This window comes from Lepidothrix coronata, unplaced genomic scaffold (assembly GCF_001604755.1).
Source record: "Lepidothrix coronata isolate B3197 unplaced genomic scaffold, Lepidothrix_coronata-1.0 Scaffold1, whole genome shotgun sequence".
In the NCBI taxonomy this organism is placed as follows: domain Eukaryota; kingdom Metazoa; phylum Chordata; class Aves; order Passeriformes; family Pipridae; genus Lepidothrix; species Lepidothrix coronata.
Genome location: NW_016690181.1, coordinates 10,177,896 through 10,194,714, shown reverse-complemented (window position 1 = coordinate 10,194,714; position 16,819 = coordinate 10,177,896). Strand labels below are relative to the sequence as shown.

Sequence of the window (16,819 nt, the reverse complement as noted above, 5' to 3'; positions counted from 1 at the left end):
ACTTGCATTTTCCTTCTGTGCTGGATGCTCATCCAATATATGCCCATAAAATGGCCACAGTGCACAGGTCTCCTTCCTTGGTCAGGCACCACCCTTATGCAGTGAGCTTTCCACCTCCTGTGCTGTACCTTCTCATGCTTTGACCGGTCCAGGTTGAAAAGCACACAAGCCGCTCCCCTTTTCAGCTACATCCAATTCATTAGCCTTGGCTTCTCATGCTTTGCTGGCCTCTGGTTTACATCTTTTTCTCACCTTGGGATCCAGGTCCCTGACTGTGATAATAAGCTCCTCTTGTTTTCAGGTGCGTGAACAACTGTGATGTTTCTGGGCTGTTCATCACGACTCCACATAATTGTCGCTTCCTCTATGTACACAATGTCCTCATTAGCCCTACATGCTCCTGGTAGCATCCTTGTAGGCACTCTGATCATCTCTGATAACTGTGAATTTGTGCTCTGCCAGCTCCTGTGAGCCCTTGGTGCGGAGCCGGTAACTTCACACTCACTGTGTCTCTTATTGGCAAGTGCTGGGTGTCTGTGAGCAGTAAGTAATATAATACAAATATATTCCCCTGGAGATCTTTTCCTCTTTCCTTGGTGGTGTTGCACCTGTGGATGTCATAGAATCATAGAATGGTTTGGGTTGGAAGGGACATTAAAGGTCATCTAGCTCCAACCCCACTGCCAAATGCAGGGACACCTTACCCCAGACCAGGTTTCTCAGAGCCCCATCCAGCCTGGCCTTGGAACATTTCCAGGGATGAGACATCCACAGCTTTTCTGGGCAACCTCACCACTCTCACAGCAAAGAACTTGGTCATCCCAAGAGGCACAGAGATCTGTCTGGCAGCTGCTGTCTTCCTTGCCTTTGTGATTAGTTTCCAAGGTGTGCTGAAACAGTCCCCATGAGTGTTTTGTCCCAGCAAGGACTCAGGCCCCATAACCTCCTGAAGCCGTGATGGAGCCTGCTAACCCCAAAAGTGATGTCCACCTTTAGCCTGTCAGCTGTCCTGTGGGGCAGCAGGCAGCACAGCACGGTGACCCAACTGCCAGGTCGCTATCCTGAAGGGAATGACAGAATCATAAAATATTCTGAGTTGGAAGGGACCCACAAGGATCACTGAGTCCACCTCTTAGCCCTGCACAGGACATCCCCAAGAATCCCATGTGCCTAAAAGCATTGTCCAAACACTCCTTGAACTCATCCAGGCTTGGCGCTGTGACCACTTCCCTGGGAAGCCTGTTCGGCTGAAGAACTTTTTTCTAATATCTAACCCAAACCTCCCCTGACACAGCTTCAGGCCATTCCCTCGGGTACAGATGGCAGATTTATTCTCCCCGCCGCACCGTCGCTCGCCCCGTGTCCCGCCGTGTGCCGCCTCGCCAGATGCCTGTGGGCAGGGGGCGCTCGGAGGGCAGTGCGGGCTGCGGGCACGGCGGGGCACGCCCGGCAGGCCGGGCCCGGGCCGGGGGAGGCGGCGGCGGGCCCCGGCCGCGTTGCCATGGGGACGCGGCGGCCGCCCCGGCGGGGAGGGACCGGCGGCGGCGGCGGCTGTTCCTGCGCCGAGCGCGGCCGGAGGGGGCAGAGCTGAGCCGGGCCGGGCCGCGCCGCGCCAGGAGCTCCGCACCCCGCGCCGCACCGTCCCCGGCCCCGGCGGGAGCCGCCGCCGCCCCGGTAAGTGCGGGTACGGCCTTTCCCCGGCCCTCCGGAAGCGCCGCCGGGCGTCCCGGCACCCCTCCTGCCGCCGGGGTGCCAATCTGCCCCCCCGGCCTGGCCCCTGCTGTACTGGCCCCGTCGCCGCTCACCCCGGCCCCTCACCTCAGGGCTGTGCCGGGCGCCCTTCCTGCACCCCCGCTCCCTGCGGGGCCGTCATCTCGCCCCGGGGGCTGCGGGCTGCCCTGGCCCGCTGTGTTCCTCCGGGAGCTCCGAGCTCCCCCGATCTCCCACCTCCCCTCCTCACCCTGGGGGTTTTAAGGCTTCCCAGCCCTTCCCCTCCTCCCTGGGGCCGGGGTCCCTCTGCCGGCCCTGGGGGCCCGGCGCTGGTCGCCCCCCGCTTTCCGTGGTGCGGGGGTTGCCCTTGCGGGGCGCGGGGGCTGCAGCCTCGGCGCGCCTTCCTCTCCCTGCCCGCGCCGGGGAAATTGCGGGTGACACGTGTGCGGTGCCACTGAGCCCTTTAGTGCCGCGGAGCTTTTAGTGCTTTTTGTGTTGCAAGCGGCTTCAGAATTTCTCCGGGGCTTCTGGTTTCTGGGGCGATTCGTAGGATTCTCTGGCCGCCCTGGTCGCGGGGCAGGGTCCTGCATCTAAGCCCCTCTGAGCTCCTTCCAGACTCTCCTAAGCCAGATCTGTGCCTCTTTGAGGTAGGTCAAGGTTATTGTGCTCTTCATTCAGTGGATGGGGAAAGTGGAAACACGGACAGACTGTGGGATTTCCTCAAGGTCACCCCGGGAATTGGACCCCAAGCATCCTCTCCTCTCTTGCTGCACCCTCTGCAGCTGCTGTGCTCCTGCTGGGTGAAGGCAAAGTTGTGGAAATCGGATTTTCCAATGCCCCAGGCCTCTCTCCTGCAGAGCCTCTCAGCTTTTAGTTTCTACACTTTGCCAGGTGTCAGAGCAGGATTCCAGCTATATTTGTTGGGCCTAATATCGTGTAGCTGTTAAGTATTTACAGTTAAATACTAAGTGTTTTTACCATAGTATGTTCATCTCTGAGAGTCTCGCTGCTGTTAGGATCTGACCTCGGTAGCGTTGCTGCTGCAGTTGGGATGATATCTGCAGTGATTTTTGATCACTGCAAGTAACTGTGGCTTTGCCTCTCCGAACTCGCTTCTGGCAAATGCACGCAAAAGGCGATTGAACTATAGTGGTACTCGGCTGATAACAGTGTATCCTGTGGGACTGGGTGGTGGTTGTCTTCTTGTCCGCTGCTTGTGTTTTGTTTTGCAGGCTGTTACGACGAAAATGTAGACTAGTTTTAATAGGAGGAGTTACTCTAACCTCTTCCCCAGAAAATAAACGCCAGGATATAATGAGGAGTTACCCCTTTGAGTGTCTTGCCTGTAGGATTTTTTAACTGCGTGCTACTACTTCTTGTTCACACAGGTGCAGTTTTTTTCTGGTGCTGTGCCCTTGGGCTCATCTGTTCCCTGAGTGCCTGTCATAGTAAGGAGTGTTATATTTTGAGGGTGGTGGCAAACGTTGACAAGGATGGCTGGCTGAATTGGAATAGGGAACAAATCTGTGTCATAAATTGGAGCCCTGCTCTGTTCTGAAGGAAAGTCTGCAGTCTTGTTTGATGTCCAGCAATCTTGTTAATGTCTTACTAAGATGCCAGAACCCTAGAAGATCCTCCTGCTGCCATTTTAAGAAGGGGTAGTGTGCTGTATTAGGTTACTAAAAAGTAGAAATCACTGACAGCTTGTCAAGGCCATTTACTCCTCCTTTCCTGCCAGTATTTAAGTTAGTGGGCAAGATGGTAGAAATATCAACCTGGCTGGCCAAGGTGACAGCAGCATGTGCATGTGGAAACAGCCCCCTGCTCACTTGTGTGTCATGTTTTGTGTTGTAGGTCTCTGGCAGGGCAAAGGTGTGATGGAGTGAAGGCACTGTGATGCAGCAACTGGTGTTTGGTGTGCCTTGAAGCTGGGGTGCAATGAGGATTTGGAGCTGTGCTCTGATGAGGGTGTTATAATGGGGAAAGTTTTGCTTAGAAGCTGTAAACATTTCATGTGCCTATACAGTTGTTGTTGCATAATTGTTGTCATTCTGAGAATTGTGAAATAGTAGGAGGGCGTGATTTTCTGGAGAAGGGCAGCAGCGTTTTTAGGTGGGAAAATGTGCTGTGTTTAGCTACAGTAAAACGTACGTATAGAGCCAGCATCCCTGACCAGGGGTCCACTTCCACAGATTCCCCTAAGAACAGCTTTTCCACGACGGCTAAAGCCCAGTCTAGGGAACACCCTCATTGCAGAGTGTGCAATGGTGTGGAAACAGTTAATTGTCTTAGGCACTTCTTGAGGAATATGTTTAGTGCTGATAGCTGGGTGTGCAGCTGCAGGTTGTGCCCATGGTGGGGGGAAATGATGGGAGCCCCAGGCAAGGAACTATAACCAGATACCAACCCTTTGCACAGCAAAGGGCATAGGGACCTTTGGCATTGGCCAGGTGACCAGGCATTCAGACACAGCAGGAGCTGATGACACAGCAGGAAGACCCCAGACTGTTTGGGTGTCTGAGCTGTAAGAGTATAAAAACCTTTGCTGGGGGTCTCTCCCAGGAGGCACCATCTCGAGCTGTTTTTTTGTGTTGCTGCACCACAATTTAATTCCTCTAAGGATCCAGACATCTGAGACTCTGCTATGGTAAACCCAGGGCTTAGCTGATAAGGAAACCTTGTCTGACTGTGTGAGTGGGGAGTGTGCAGGGAGACAAGTGGGACACCTGTCAGGTCGCTGGAGCCGTGAGATGTGAAAGGGCTTCAGTCCCAGCAGCCCCTTGCTGGGGCCCATCTGGAGTGGTGGGAGTGTGACTCCTGGAGTGGCTCCTGGATAGTCAGACATGGAAATTTCCTTAATACGCTCTTGATTTTATCTGAATAATCTGCAGACAGGAGGCTGTAAGAGTGACTGATGAGTTGCTCCTTCAGCAGGGAGTGCCTTGGTGTGGTGTAAGGCTGCATGGTCTCCATCTCCGGTTCTCCAAGGGGCCAGGCTTTGGGTTTGCTGCTGGGCTGCTGGTTACATGTTTTACAGATGTTGGCAAACCTCTGGACTCTCTTTCACCCCACTGTGGAAATAAAGCGCTCTTGGAGGGTAATTGCCAGATTCACCACACTTACTGGAAGATGGTACGTCCTTGTGAAATCCAGGGGATGCAAGGCTTGTGTGTTGGGAAGAAAAGTTTATCAGTGTTGAACATAACTGTGGAGGGACTCAGGTCCCCTGGTGCTGGCTGGCAGCAGGTCTGCCTTGTTCTTGCTTTTGTCACTTGATCCTTGGGCTCACTTGGGGGTAGGGAACTGCAAATCTTCTGCGCTGCCAACTTTCCAGTGCCAGCAAGATGCCCTACACAGAGTGTATCTCTTAATGGGCTGGGTTTATCTGCCTAAAATCACTTTGTGCTGTCAGAATGACACAGAAGAGCTTTGAACTAGACCTCAAGGGAAAAGGAAAAGAGGAGTAAAAATGCAAAATATTTTTGTTCCGGTGTTTAGGAAAGCCTGTGATGGGGAGACGATGTGTAACCAAACCGGATTTGGAATGTCTGGGACAAATGAATTTCTTTGTGATCCTGAGTGCTGCAATTCATGTGTATTATGGTAGGGTGCTAATGTCCTGGGAAGGGTTTTTCTGCAGTTTCCCCTTTTATAGGCTGTTCCAGAACAGAGAAGCATTTCTTCCTAAGCCTACCTTCTTCCTGGCCTTCGTTTTTCAGGATTTTTTCCCCTGTTGTTTTGTTGATGGGGTGTTTTTATTTTTTATTTGCTTTGTTTTTCCCCAGAATGAAATTTCTATGCAGCTATGGCAGGTCAGTGGTGTCTCAGAGCTGTGCTCCTTCACCCTTGATGTAGCTCTGGCAGAGGCAGTGGAGCAAATTTGGTTTGCACCAGCGGAGTTTGAGCCATCATGTGGGAGCCCTTGAGCAACAGGAAGAGCCTGGGCTCAAAGCCTTTTTAGCCTGTCATGTACAAGTTTGTTAATGTCCTGTTAGGCTTCCAGTTGGACACGCTTTTCTCCCAGCTGCCTCTACTCCCGTGTTTAATTCTGCAACACTGTGTAAGGACAAATGCCTGCACTGCTCCTTCGATAGCAACAGGACGTGTGGGGAAGAAGTTGCCTGGTCACAGCATCCTGCCTTCTGCTACTGCAGGTACATAAGGACTGGTAATTATTCCTTTTACATCTGTGTATGCATTCACCTAAATCCTTAATGGTGCTTTCAGGAAATGCAAAAGCCTGCTTTGATGCCTGTGTTTGCATATTTGGGCTTTCTTAGAAGTGGCCAAACATCTGCACAATTAGAAGCTGGGAGAGTTGGAATTGTCAATTGCTTATCATGGCAAAGGAGCTAGGGATGCTACCTATTGAAAGCAGTGCATTGTTTTTATTTTTTACTCTTGAACATGTTGAACACCGTGGCATTCCTCACAAATGGCTTCGTGGACTCCAGCTGGAGCCGGTTGCCTTGTGTGTCTGCAGTGAGACATCAGGACGTGACTGCAAGCTCCTCTTCTCCTCTGCCAAAGAGGTGTCTGAGATCTGACAGGGCAGAGTGTTTCAGCTTCTCTGGTACCTGTGATTTGATGAAGCCATTCTCCTTTGGCAAGGCTGAGTGCTCTGGCTGTGCCTGACTGGACTGGGGACTGTCATTTGGCCACATCCAGCTAACAGTGTGGCGGGTTGCTAGAGCTAATGCTGTGTTGCTCCAGCTAATCCTAACAGCAGATAAATATTTTTTTTCCTGTCCCCTTCTGTTTGTTTTCCAGCACAAAGATAGCAGGAAGAAGGAGGTGGATTGAGCTGTCCAATGCCAAACTTGGATGTTGCTTTAACCTTGCAGTATTGATTGCCTAGTAGTTCAAGTTATTGGGAAAATAAAGTAACAGGAGGTACAAAAGCTCTAGAAAACAAGGCAAAACCCCAGACAAACCCAGTGAAAAGACCTTGTCACTCTAGGTGGTTTGGATTTGTGTCTGGCAGTTTCCTCTTACGCATCTGCAAATATAAAAGCTTTGAACACTTGCTGTCTTAGGAGGGCTGTCTACATGGAGATTATATCCTTGGGGAAGGGAGAGGCACCCAGGCAGTGCTGCTTGTTCTGTATCAGAAGAAATGCAATGGGATACTGTTTATTTAATTTGTGGGGTCTCGACTGATCTTAACTTAGTGCAGCCTGTGGTAAGCTGCTCACAGGAATGCAATCTTATTTTATTTTTTTTTTTTTTTTGTCACTGTTTCTTGTTCTCATTTTGGTAGTGCTCTTGTGGGTATGTCTTGTCAAAACTCCCTGTGCCCTGCTCCTTCCTTTGGCACTGATGCTGGTGTATGATGTATCAGGACAGCTGTCTGGATTTTTTTTCTTTCCTCTGTCAGAGGCATTTTTCCAGAGGCAGGAGGAGAGAGGCTGGTTTTAACCAAGCTGTGAGTTTCCCAGAATAGCATGCATTCGAGGAGCTGGACATGACTGTAGTCACATGGAAGACTGTGCCTGCCCCACCTGGAGTTTGACTCCATGGCTGGGGCTCATACTTTCAATTTAAAGGCTGTCCCAGCTATGAGGAGCTTTGTGGACAAGGTGGGGAGAGGGAAGGAGAAGAAAATCTTCCTCTCTTATACAGGTCACTGGTGCTTCTGCGCTGAGTGACTAACTGGCTTGGAGGAGGTGTTTGGGAAGAGAGAAGGTATGTGTTTTTCTATTTTAATTAAAGAACAAAGATAGGGGACTTTCAGCAAATTATTTTAGTAGGAAAGAGATGCTGTGCAAGTGAGCAGTTGGTTTGGATCAAGCCAGAAGGAAGTCCAGTAGCTTGATCCTACATTTCTGAATTCAACTTCCAGTGAAGCCCTTTTGCTTTGACAAGGGCTATACTGTGTGGTGTGGAAGCTCCTACCCAGGAGGAGTGCTGGCTTTGTGTGGATAAGCACATGGAAGGAAGCAGTAGCTTGTGATGTGCTTAGTCTGGGGCAGCGCATCTTCTCTTTGGCAGAGGGCAGTTCCCTGTTGCCTGACAGGTGTGGTGGGTTGGAAATACCTTCTTCAAGGCCATGTGCAGGCTGGGAGCATGTTTGGTGCCCTGTTCAGTGCTGCACTCTTTGCTCTGCAGTAGGGATTTATAAAAAAGAAGTAATTGTGTTTTAGGGACAGGCTGTGTCAGGGGCTAATTGTGAATTTGGGTATTGCTTTCTCCTTTGCTACAGATTTAGAGCTTGACCTGGGATAAGCAATAAAATGTCTGTCTCTGACTCTGTTCCCTAGAATCAAATGGGGACAGAAGTGCTTCCAGGGTTTTGCCACTTGTACACAATGGCAATGGCAGCTGTTGCAGAAGGTATGATCTGATGTAGTAAATGGCCTCTTCTTCTAGGTGTTAAATTTCCTTTTTTAATTTGTGTTGGCTTTTTCAAGACAGGGGTAGTAGCTTCCTTTTCCATGCCCTGGGTAAGCTGAGCTCTTCTCTGTAAGGCAACAGGTGCACTTGTTTCATCTTATCCTTCGGGAGTAGCTGTTGTTTATGAAGGCTGTTTTCTAGGGGTAGTAGTTTTTTTAATGGACATAAAACTCATTGTGATGGCCAGACCCCCTTCCCCTGAACTGTCCCACTCGTCTTGTTAGCAACTAAATGTGTGCATGACCTGAGCAGCTGTTGTCTTTTTAATGCTGTTTTTTTATTTCTTGCAGAAACTTACAATGTAGAATCACCAGTGCCCCACTCTGGTTCTTCACAACTAATGGAGAGCTTGAAGGAAATAGCTTGGATACTGAAGTGATAAGCACAACAGAAATGCCAGACGCTATATAAACAACTAAAATCAGCCCCTGGCCCTTCCTGAAAGAGGGATGAGTTGCAGAAATACTTCAACAGATGGTCTGAATTTGACTTTGGAAAGGGGGGAAGAAATGCCAGGCCGCTGCTGAGCTGTGTGTGGGCGCGTGCCCAAGTGCGCCGTGCAGCGTGCAGCCTGCCAGCACGCTCCTGGGGAAGCTGAGCAGGCTGCTCCCGCAGCATCCATGTGCTCGGGAGGCACCTGCGCACTGCTGACTCAGTTTCTGTGGCTCTGCCAGGTCTCTGGTGTGGTGAGGTTCAGCTGTGCCCGCTTGTCAGGCTGCTCTGGTGAAGATGGGCGATGGCCAGTTTGCAGAGGCATGGGGTCAGCTCACGGAGAGAGGCTGCGGAGCTGCTGTGCAGCTTCTGAGGTGTTGCTTGGCACACGGGTGAGATTGTAGGGAGGTCACAGGGTGCAGTTACCGGGACCTGTGTCAGTGGAAATTGAGCTGGTCTGGAGCTGGAAACAAATGGATCAGCTGTGCTAAAGGTCACGTGCTGTTTGGACACATCTCTGCATATATGTGAGCTGGCAAGCTGGCTGGCAGCTTGAAAGGACGTGCGATAGGAGAGGGTTTCCATGTCATGGCTGGGGACTCTGATGAACTCCCGTAGAGCTGGCTGCTGTGGCCAGCCTTCCCTCTTCCTCTCCCCTGATGAGGTTACTGCTCTTGCAGGGGAAGGAGAACATGGGTTCCCCAGATGGGACTAGACCTGTGGTCCTGACACCAACCATGGCAGCAGCAGAGTGGTGCCTCACCTTGTGAGTGGCTCTGCTGTGAGGCAGGCAGGTTCCCGTGTCAGTAGCCACAGCTGACTCTGAAGGGGTGGTGCAATGAAGCCCAGAAGTCCTTGTCCAAGGACCTCTTGAGCAGAACCGTGTGTCTGATTCCTGCATTGCCAAACCATTGTTAGTCTCCCAAGGCAACGTGCCTGCTACACTTCTCACTGGCACGACAACTCCTTGTGTCTACTGCTGCCTGCTGTTCCTGCCACTCACTGTTTGATGTTGGTTGGTAGTTAGAGCAGAGTTGTGAGGTGTCCTTCAGGGATGATTTTTGTTTGGAAACTTTCTGAAGACAGGTCTAATTCTTAAGCAATGCAAGATGAATTGCTTCACTGAGGATGTGTCAGGTAAATTCTTGTGGATACATCTGGCAGGTAGCGGCATTGCACTGCACATGCGGAGTAGCCAGGTAAGACATTTAATGTCTAGAGAAGGATTTCTTTTCCTCTCACTCTTTTTCCTTTCTTGTGTTACCCATCCCCTTGCACTCTGTTTAGGTGAGCAGGACTGCATGTGTTTTCATTTGTCTGTAGCCTCTGAAATATGTTATCTTCCTGCTGGGAATGCCTTGCCTGCCTTGCAATCTGCTGATTCAGAGCACTCTGGGTGAGCAGGGAGCCAGTGAATGGACTATGCCATAGACTCTGGAGCCATCAGGCGGTGGTTGCAGTCCCCTTGACAATTCCTCCACTTGTCACAGAGTTCGTACAAGTTTCCCTGGAGGAGCTGCTAACCTCATTAGGAGCAGCATGACCCATGTGGGGCTGCTGCTGTGTGTTTAGCTAGGAACCATTTTGCTATGATCTGAACAGCTTTGGCATAAGCAAACAGCTGAGGTGGGGAGGAGGGAAATGCTGTTTGTGATGCAGGAAAAGAGCAGTTGTGTTCACGTACCCCCACAGCAAAGGGACTGGCAGCAGCAGTATCCTGTGGCTGAGAGACAAGGAATATTGATTAACATGACATTTAAGTGGCATTTCTTCTAGTGTACTGGGAGCATTAGTCAAAGTCTGCCTTCAGCTCTGAGAAGTAATGAGATAAGCTTCCTTCCTCAGAGAGGTCTCTGCCTACTGCTGCAAAGTGTTTGGCAGGCTGGGAGATGTCCTTTTGTTATCCTGTCAATTCTCTATGTCTGGTCCCTTGTACAAAAGGCACCTGAAGTACACCTTTGGCTCTGGCAAGCAGCCTGTACACCAGTACAGGCTTACATGCTTACGTGGTGGCTCCTGCTCCATGCTTCTCAGTCACCTTGCTTTAGGTGGAGCCCATCTTCTGACTCTAAAAGGTGACACAGGAGGGACTATGTCCTTTCACACCCTGGGGTCCTCTTTGATTAACCTGAGATATTTTAGCATTGGTTCCCATGTTGGCGGCTCTTGGGGCACTGTGGCTTTGCTACAGGGACAGGATGTGGGGTTTGATGGATGCTTTCCAGTTCCAGTCAAGCTCAAGCTGTCCCTCTTTGGGACTCCAAATGACAGCTATCAGTTGACACATAGACCCACAGGGCTCTGGATTTCTAGGTCTTTTAAAAAATTCTGTTGAGGGCCCAGAAGCTCTTATCTCCCAGGCTTCCCTGGAAGGATTCTTTTTCTATTTCATTGTTTTGGATTTTTTTTTTTCTGATGTGCACAGCAGGCAGGCTACAGGCTGCTGCCAAGAGGGGCAGCCCTGCTTCCACTCCTGCTTCTCTCTGCTTGTGCCAGCAAAAGCATTTGTGTGTTTGCAGCTACGTATTGACCTGGGAATGGGCCTGGTCCAAAATGAATTCTTCAATTTGCTGAGGGAGGGGAGAGCTCCCTTCTTTTTTGGCGGGAACCTGATGTTATGCTGGGCTAGTGGTTGAGTAACCACAGCCTCTTCTGGGAAAGAAAATCACATGTCATAAGAGAGATGCAATTGCCAGGGGCTAAAATTCCCTGGTACTGTTCCCTTCATGAGAATATTTGCACCTTCTCTGCCAACACACTGCCAAGACTGCACTGAGCCTGTAGCAGTGCCTCTTTGTGCAGGACAAACTGTGTTGTGCTACCTTTCCACAGCATTGGGTCTCACCTGGTGCCTGATTGTAGATTCTCTCTTTGAGGGGGAGATACAGCATCGTGTCCTTACTGCCAGAGAAGACTGTTGCTTTTCAGGTCTCCTAGGGATGGCCCTGTGTACTGCCAGACTCAAGTGGTATAGGAAGAAGAGAACAGAGGGTAAAAACACCCCAATGCCTTTTCTTTGCGCCAGCACAATCCCCTAGCGTGCACAGGAAAAGCACGTGCTTCAGAAAGCACTCGGTGAGCACCTGTCCTTGGAGATGCAAAAAAGTATGACCCACTTCCTCTCCTCTTCCTCTCCCTCCCTTGCATGGTAAGAAGTGGTGGCAGTGTCTAGCAGACACCCTTAGTGTGAACATAGCTGATACTGAGCCTTCCTCGCCAAGCGTGGCAGAAGTGAGTGATCTGGTTAACCTTGGGCTGGAAAGGTGGGAGGCTCCTCTCTGAGTGCATCTGAACCTTGCTGGGATTGTGTCTCTCTTTCCTGATGTTCTTTTGCTTCTCCCTGCTGCAGCGTCCTGTTTCTGAAGGTTCTGTTCCTATTTTGACATGGGAGGTACGCACTGGCCTGCCGGCCTGCCTGCCTGCCTCCATTGCCAGATAGGTTAAGGGAGCATATTGGGGTTGCTTAACTTGGTTAAGCTCACACTGCAGGCTCTGCATGCTGCCTGTCTGGCTGAGCTGTCCTGGCTGACTTCAGGGACATGGAGGAGACAAGTCTGGGTGAGGAGCAGCACATGGCTGAATGCTGGGTGACTTGGAGCCCTTGGTGCTGCTCTGTGGCTTGTGGCTGCTGGTACCATGTGGTCCCTGTGGGAAAGGGGCTCCCTACAGGGTCTCTGCCTCACAGTGTGTCAGCAGGGTGTCATCTCAAGACTTGTGACGTGCTCTGGGCCACAGAGGTAGGAAGAGAAAAGCTGGCTGGACCTTTGGAGAGAGGATCCTGTGTCCATCACTGTACCGAGGGCTGGGTGAACGAGCAGGGCTTTTTGCACCTTAGCCAGGCAGCAGCTGGGCTGAGCGTGCCCATAGGGTGCCAGCCACAGCACTCTGATGCTGCTTCTCCAAAAGCCGTGTCAAGGCAAGTACTTTCTACTCTCTCTCAGCTATTATGAAAGAGCCTGGGTTTGCTGCACCCTTCTCTCACTTGCCCTCAGGGCATGCTGGGCTTGTTTGAATTAATGTAATTAGCACATGCCTTATTAGCTCACTAAGGCACAAAGAACTCATGTATATTTGTAGCCAGCTTAAGCAGCCCCTATTAATTTAATAACCGTGTCCTCCTCAGTGCACAGCAACAGTTAATCACCGGTGGTGACTCAGGACCAGCCAGTATGGAGGAAATCTGGGCAAGGTGTATATGTGTGCGGTTCTCTTTTATTGTGTTGTATTTTTATTAACGAGCAGAGCTGTGAAGGGAATTAGCAGTAGATGGAAGGGAGCTTTCAGTGCGGGTTTACTAAACAGCCAGCCCTGGATGTTCCCTATGCTCTGTGCTGTCTGTAGAAAAGGATCTGTAGAATGAATCAGCGAAATATAACACTGACTGGGAGGCGGAAATATGCAGAAATAAACTTCAGCAACCCGTGCTTGGAACTCTGCTCCAATCAGGTTATGTACTATTTTACTTCATTGTCTACCCTTTTCCCCCCCCAGTGAGTCCTGGGGCAAGGAAGTAGCTAGTGTATTCTGGCGCTGCTCATATCTGAAACTGTGAAAGAACAAGGTTCTTGTGAAAGAACAAAAATAGTTGCAAGCAATTTCATTCTCTGCAGCACTGTGGTCCTCTGTTCCTTTTACTGGCCTGGGTCTTGCCACACACAGCGCTTGGCTAGGTCCAGTGGAAAGCTGCCAGAATGCTTGCCACCAGGTGTTTTGTGGGTTTGAATGTTTTTTTTGTTGTTTGTTTGCTTGGTTGGTTTGGGGTTTTGTTTGGGTTTTTTTGTTTGGTTTGTTTTTGGGGGGTTTGTGGGGTTTTGTTTGTTTGGTTGGGTTTTTGTTTTTATTTTTAAATTTTTGTTTGTTTAGGTTTTTTGTTTTTGTTGGGAAAATAAAAGTCTGTGAAACTGTGGGATGACAGGGGATGCACATGAGTCCGTATGCAGCAGGTTGAAACAGATAAATTTATTTGTCCTTCCTTAGAGCCCATTCTCAGGACAGCCCAATTTTTGAGTGAAGGTTCTGTGAGTGCTTAGTGGGATGAGGAGCTGCGATGGGTGAAGATCTGCAGAGGTGTCCATGAAAAAGTCTGTGGGAAGATAAACAGCTTCTGGGGTACCTCAGATGCTACCCAGAGGTGGTGATTTTTTTCCCCCTTCCTCCTCTTTTTGTCCTTTGTTTCAGGGGCAGGAAGGAAAACTGCTCAGCTTGGTGGAAAGGAGTCTTTCCAAGAAGGATCAGAGTAGCTGACTCAGAACTGTGAACTGCTTGGCACACACCAAGATAGGAGGCGTTTTTCCAGGGCAGCTTTGTAGCCAGTGTCCTGGTTTTAGCTGGCATAGATTTAATTGTCTTCCTAGTAGCTGGTACAGTGCTGTGTTTGGATTTAGTATGAGAATAATGTTGATAACATGCTGATATTTTAGTTGCTGCTAAGTACTGCTCACTCTAAATCGAGGACTTTTCCATTTCCCACTCTCTGCCAGTGAGGAGGTGCACGAGAAACTGGGAGGGAGTATGGCATCAGGAAAACTCTGACGTAGTTGCCATCATGGAAACATTTTGGGATGCCTCACATGACTGGAGTGCTGCATTGGATGGCTATAAGCTCTTCAGAAGGAATAGGCAAGGAAGGAGAGGCAGTGGCTCTGTACATTGGGGAGTGTTTTGACTGTCTAGAGGTCAAGGATAGTGATGATCAGGTTGAGTGCCGTGGGAAGGTTAACAAGGCCAACATCCTGGTGGGAGTCTGTTACAGACCACTCAACCAGGATGAAGAGGCAGATGAAATATTCTATAAGCAGCTGGCTGATGTTTCACAATTGCCAGCCCTTGTTCTTCTGGGAGACTTTAACTTTCCAGATGTCTGCTGGAAGCTCAACAAGTGGAGAGGAGGCACTCTAGGAAGTTCCTGGAGTATGTGGAAAATAACTTCCTGACACAGCTGGTAAGTGAGGGGTAGTGCTCCACTAGACCTGCAGTTTACAAACAGAGAAGGGCTGGTGGGAGATGTGGTGGTCAGAGGCTGTTTTGGGCACAGCAACCATGAAAGTACAGTGTTTTCAATTCTTGGTGAAGTAAGAAAGGAGGTCAACAAATGGATCCAGAAAGGCTGAGCATCCTTTAAGAAGGAAATCTTAGAGGCACAGGAGCAGGCTGTCCCTGTGTGTCAAAAGACAAGTTGTCAGGGGAGAAAGCCAGCCTGGCTGTACAGGGAGCTTTTGCAGGAACTCAGAGGAAGAAAAGGAGGGTTTATGACATTTGGAATGATGCCTTAAGCCCCTAATGGTTTTTATTTTTCTAATACTTGTAAGTTTTATAAGTAGTGGAAGTAGACTCTAAAAGCAGCATCCCTTTCCCTGTAGCACCCTTGTTTACACATTGCTTAACCTTCTCACCCCATTCTATGCTCCCTATATCACTCCTACCCCCGAACCCAGTAGAAATGTTTAGTCTTTTGTCAAGGCAAGGCCTAGATTGTTGGCAGAACAGCATATCAGGGCCTAAACCACAGAATACGGTCAAGAATTAGGTAACTATGTACCCTTTGTGCTCTGATGAAGATGAAGATGGGATGAACAGAGGGTCCTGAAATGCACCCCAGACCCATTTTCAGGGGGTGGACCTGGGGCGGTCCAGAGTAAAGGCCACAGGGTGGACACATCTGGGATTGGATGGATGGTGTTATAAAATGTAACATCTCAGGCACGGCCTGCGCGGGTCTTGTAACATCTTTGCCTTGGCATAATAAACCCTTTCTTATCTCAGCCCTAATTAACTGCTCTGGGAGATTTTTTCAGCACCTAACTCCCACGGCAACAGGAAGAAGGGACAGATGACTCAGGAAGAGTACAAGGGTGTCAATAGGTCATGTAGAGAGAAAATTAGAAAGGCAAAAGCTCAGCTAGAACTCAATCTGGCCATTGCTGTGAAAGGTAATAAAAAGTGTTTTTATAAATATACTAACAACAAGAGAAGACCAAGGAGAATCCCCATCCTTTATTGCTTGCTGGGGGAAACAGTGACAAAGGCTGAGGAAAAACCCAAGGTACTTAATGCCTTCTTTGTCTCAGTCTTTAACAGAAAGATTGGTGATTCTCAGGGTAACCAGCTCTGTGAGGTGACAGAGGTGGAAGTGTTGTTCTGCTGGAGACTTTACAGAGGGATCTGGACAGGCTGGATTGATGGGCTGATGCCAACCGTATGAGGTTCAACAAGGCAAGGTGCTGGGTCTTGCACTTGTGTCACAACAACCTCATGCAGTGCTTGGGGCAGAGTGGCTGGAAAGCTGCCTGGTGGAAAAGGATCTGGTTGACAGCTGACTGAACGAGCCAGCAGTGTGCACAGGTGGCCAAGAAGGCCAATGGCATCCTGACCTGTATCAGGAATATGTGGCCAGCAGGACCAGGGCAGTGATTTTCCCTCTATATTAGGCACTGTTAAGCTCACACCTTGAATCCCATGTTCAATTTTGGGCCCCTTGCTGAAAGAAGGACATTGAAGTGCTGGTGTCCAGAGAAGGGCAATGGACTTTCAAGAAGAAAAGTCTTCTAGAGCTGCATGCAGTGTTCTGAGAAAAAACATACTCATCTTGTGACATGAAGGTGATGGTCATCCATAGATGTCGGTCGTTGACACAGCTGCCACCAAGCTCCTCGACTTAGGGCCATCATCAGTGTCTTGAAGGCCTAGAATAGCATCACATGCATCCTACACACCCCATGTGATTCCCAGGGCAGGGCTGCCAGGTCTCAGCACAGAGTCCACAGTGGGCACAACACTGACCTGAGCTGTCAGTCCTTCCCCTCTGGCAGCCTTGGGTTTGGCCACAGTGAGCCGGCACCATCCCAGGACTACACACCTCAAGGCATCTAGCAGGAACAACTCTATGGTTGGTTGTGTTGCTCTGGTGAGGTACTGATGCAATTTGGCCTGAAAAGATGCTTATTTCTCCCAACAAGACCACTCGCACCCCTTTCTTTCAGAGGAGAAAGTTGAGAGCCAAGAGCCCTGGTTTTGCTGCTGATGGGGAATGAATGGTCCCTTTCATGCCTCAGGACCTCAGCTCAGTGCTCTACCTCATTCCTACTGAGTGAGCTAGAACCCGACCCTTGCTTTCCCTTGGGCTTCTTGGTTGATTGTTTTTAATTACTGTTTTGTACATGGTGATAATTTTAAATTGGGAGGAGGGAACTTTTTTCTACTCTATTGGTCTCTTGGCAGAGCACCCAAGTGAGGGATTTGCACCATTTAGTTTCTCCATGGTATGTCCTTCCAGATCAAAGGGTTG

The 16,819-nt window shown here is 49.8% G+C and overlaps 1 protein-coding gene across 1 annotated transcript in view; it reads left to right on the top strand.

Moving 5' to 3' along the window:
* The first annotated feature begins 1,605 nt into the window (after positions 1 to 1,605).
* SLC25A22 (solute carrier family 25 member 22) overlaps positions 1,606 to 16,819 on the top strand; it is a 51,062-nt gene continuing 35,848 nt past the window's right edge. The window contains exon 1 of the mRNA XM_017812437.1: positions 1,606 to 1,674. The gene's annotated coding sequence lies outside the window, so the exon portion shown is untranslated. The remainder of the gene's footprint in view (positions 1,675 to 16,819) is intronic.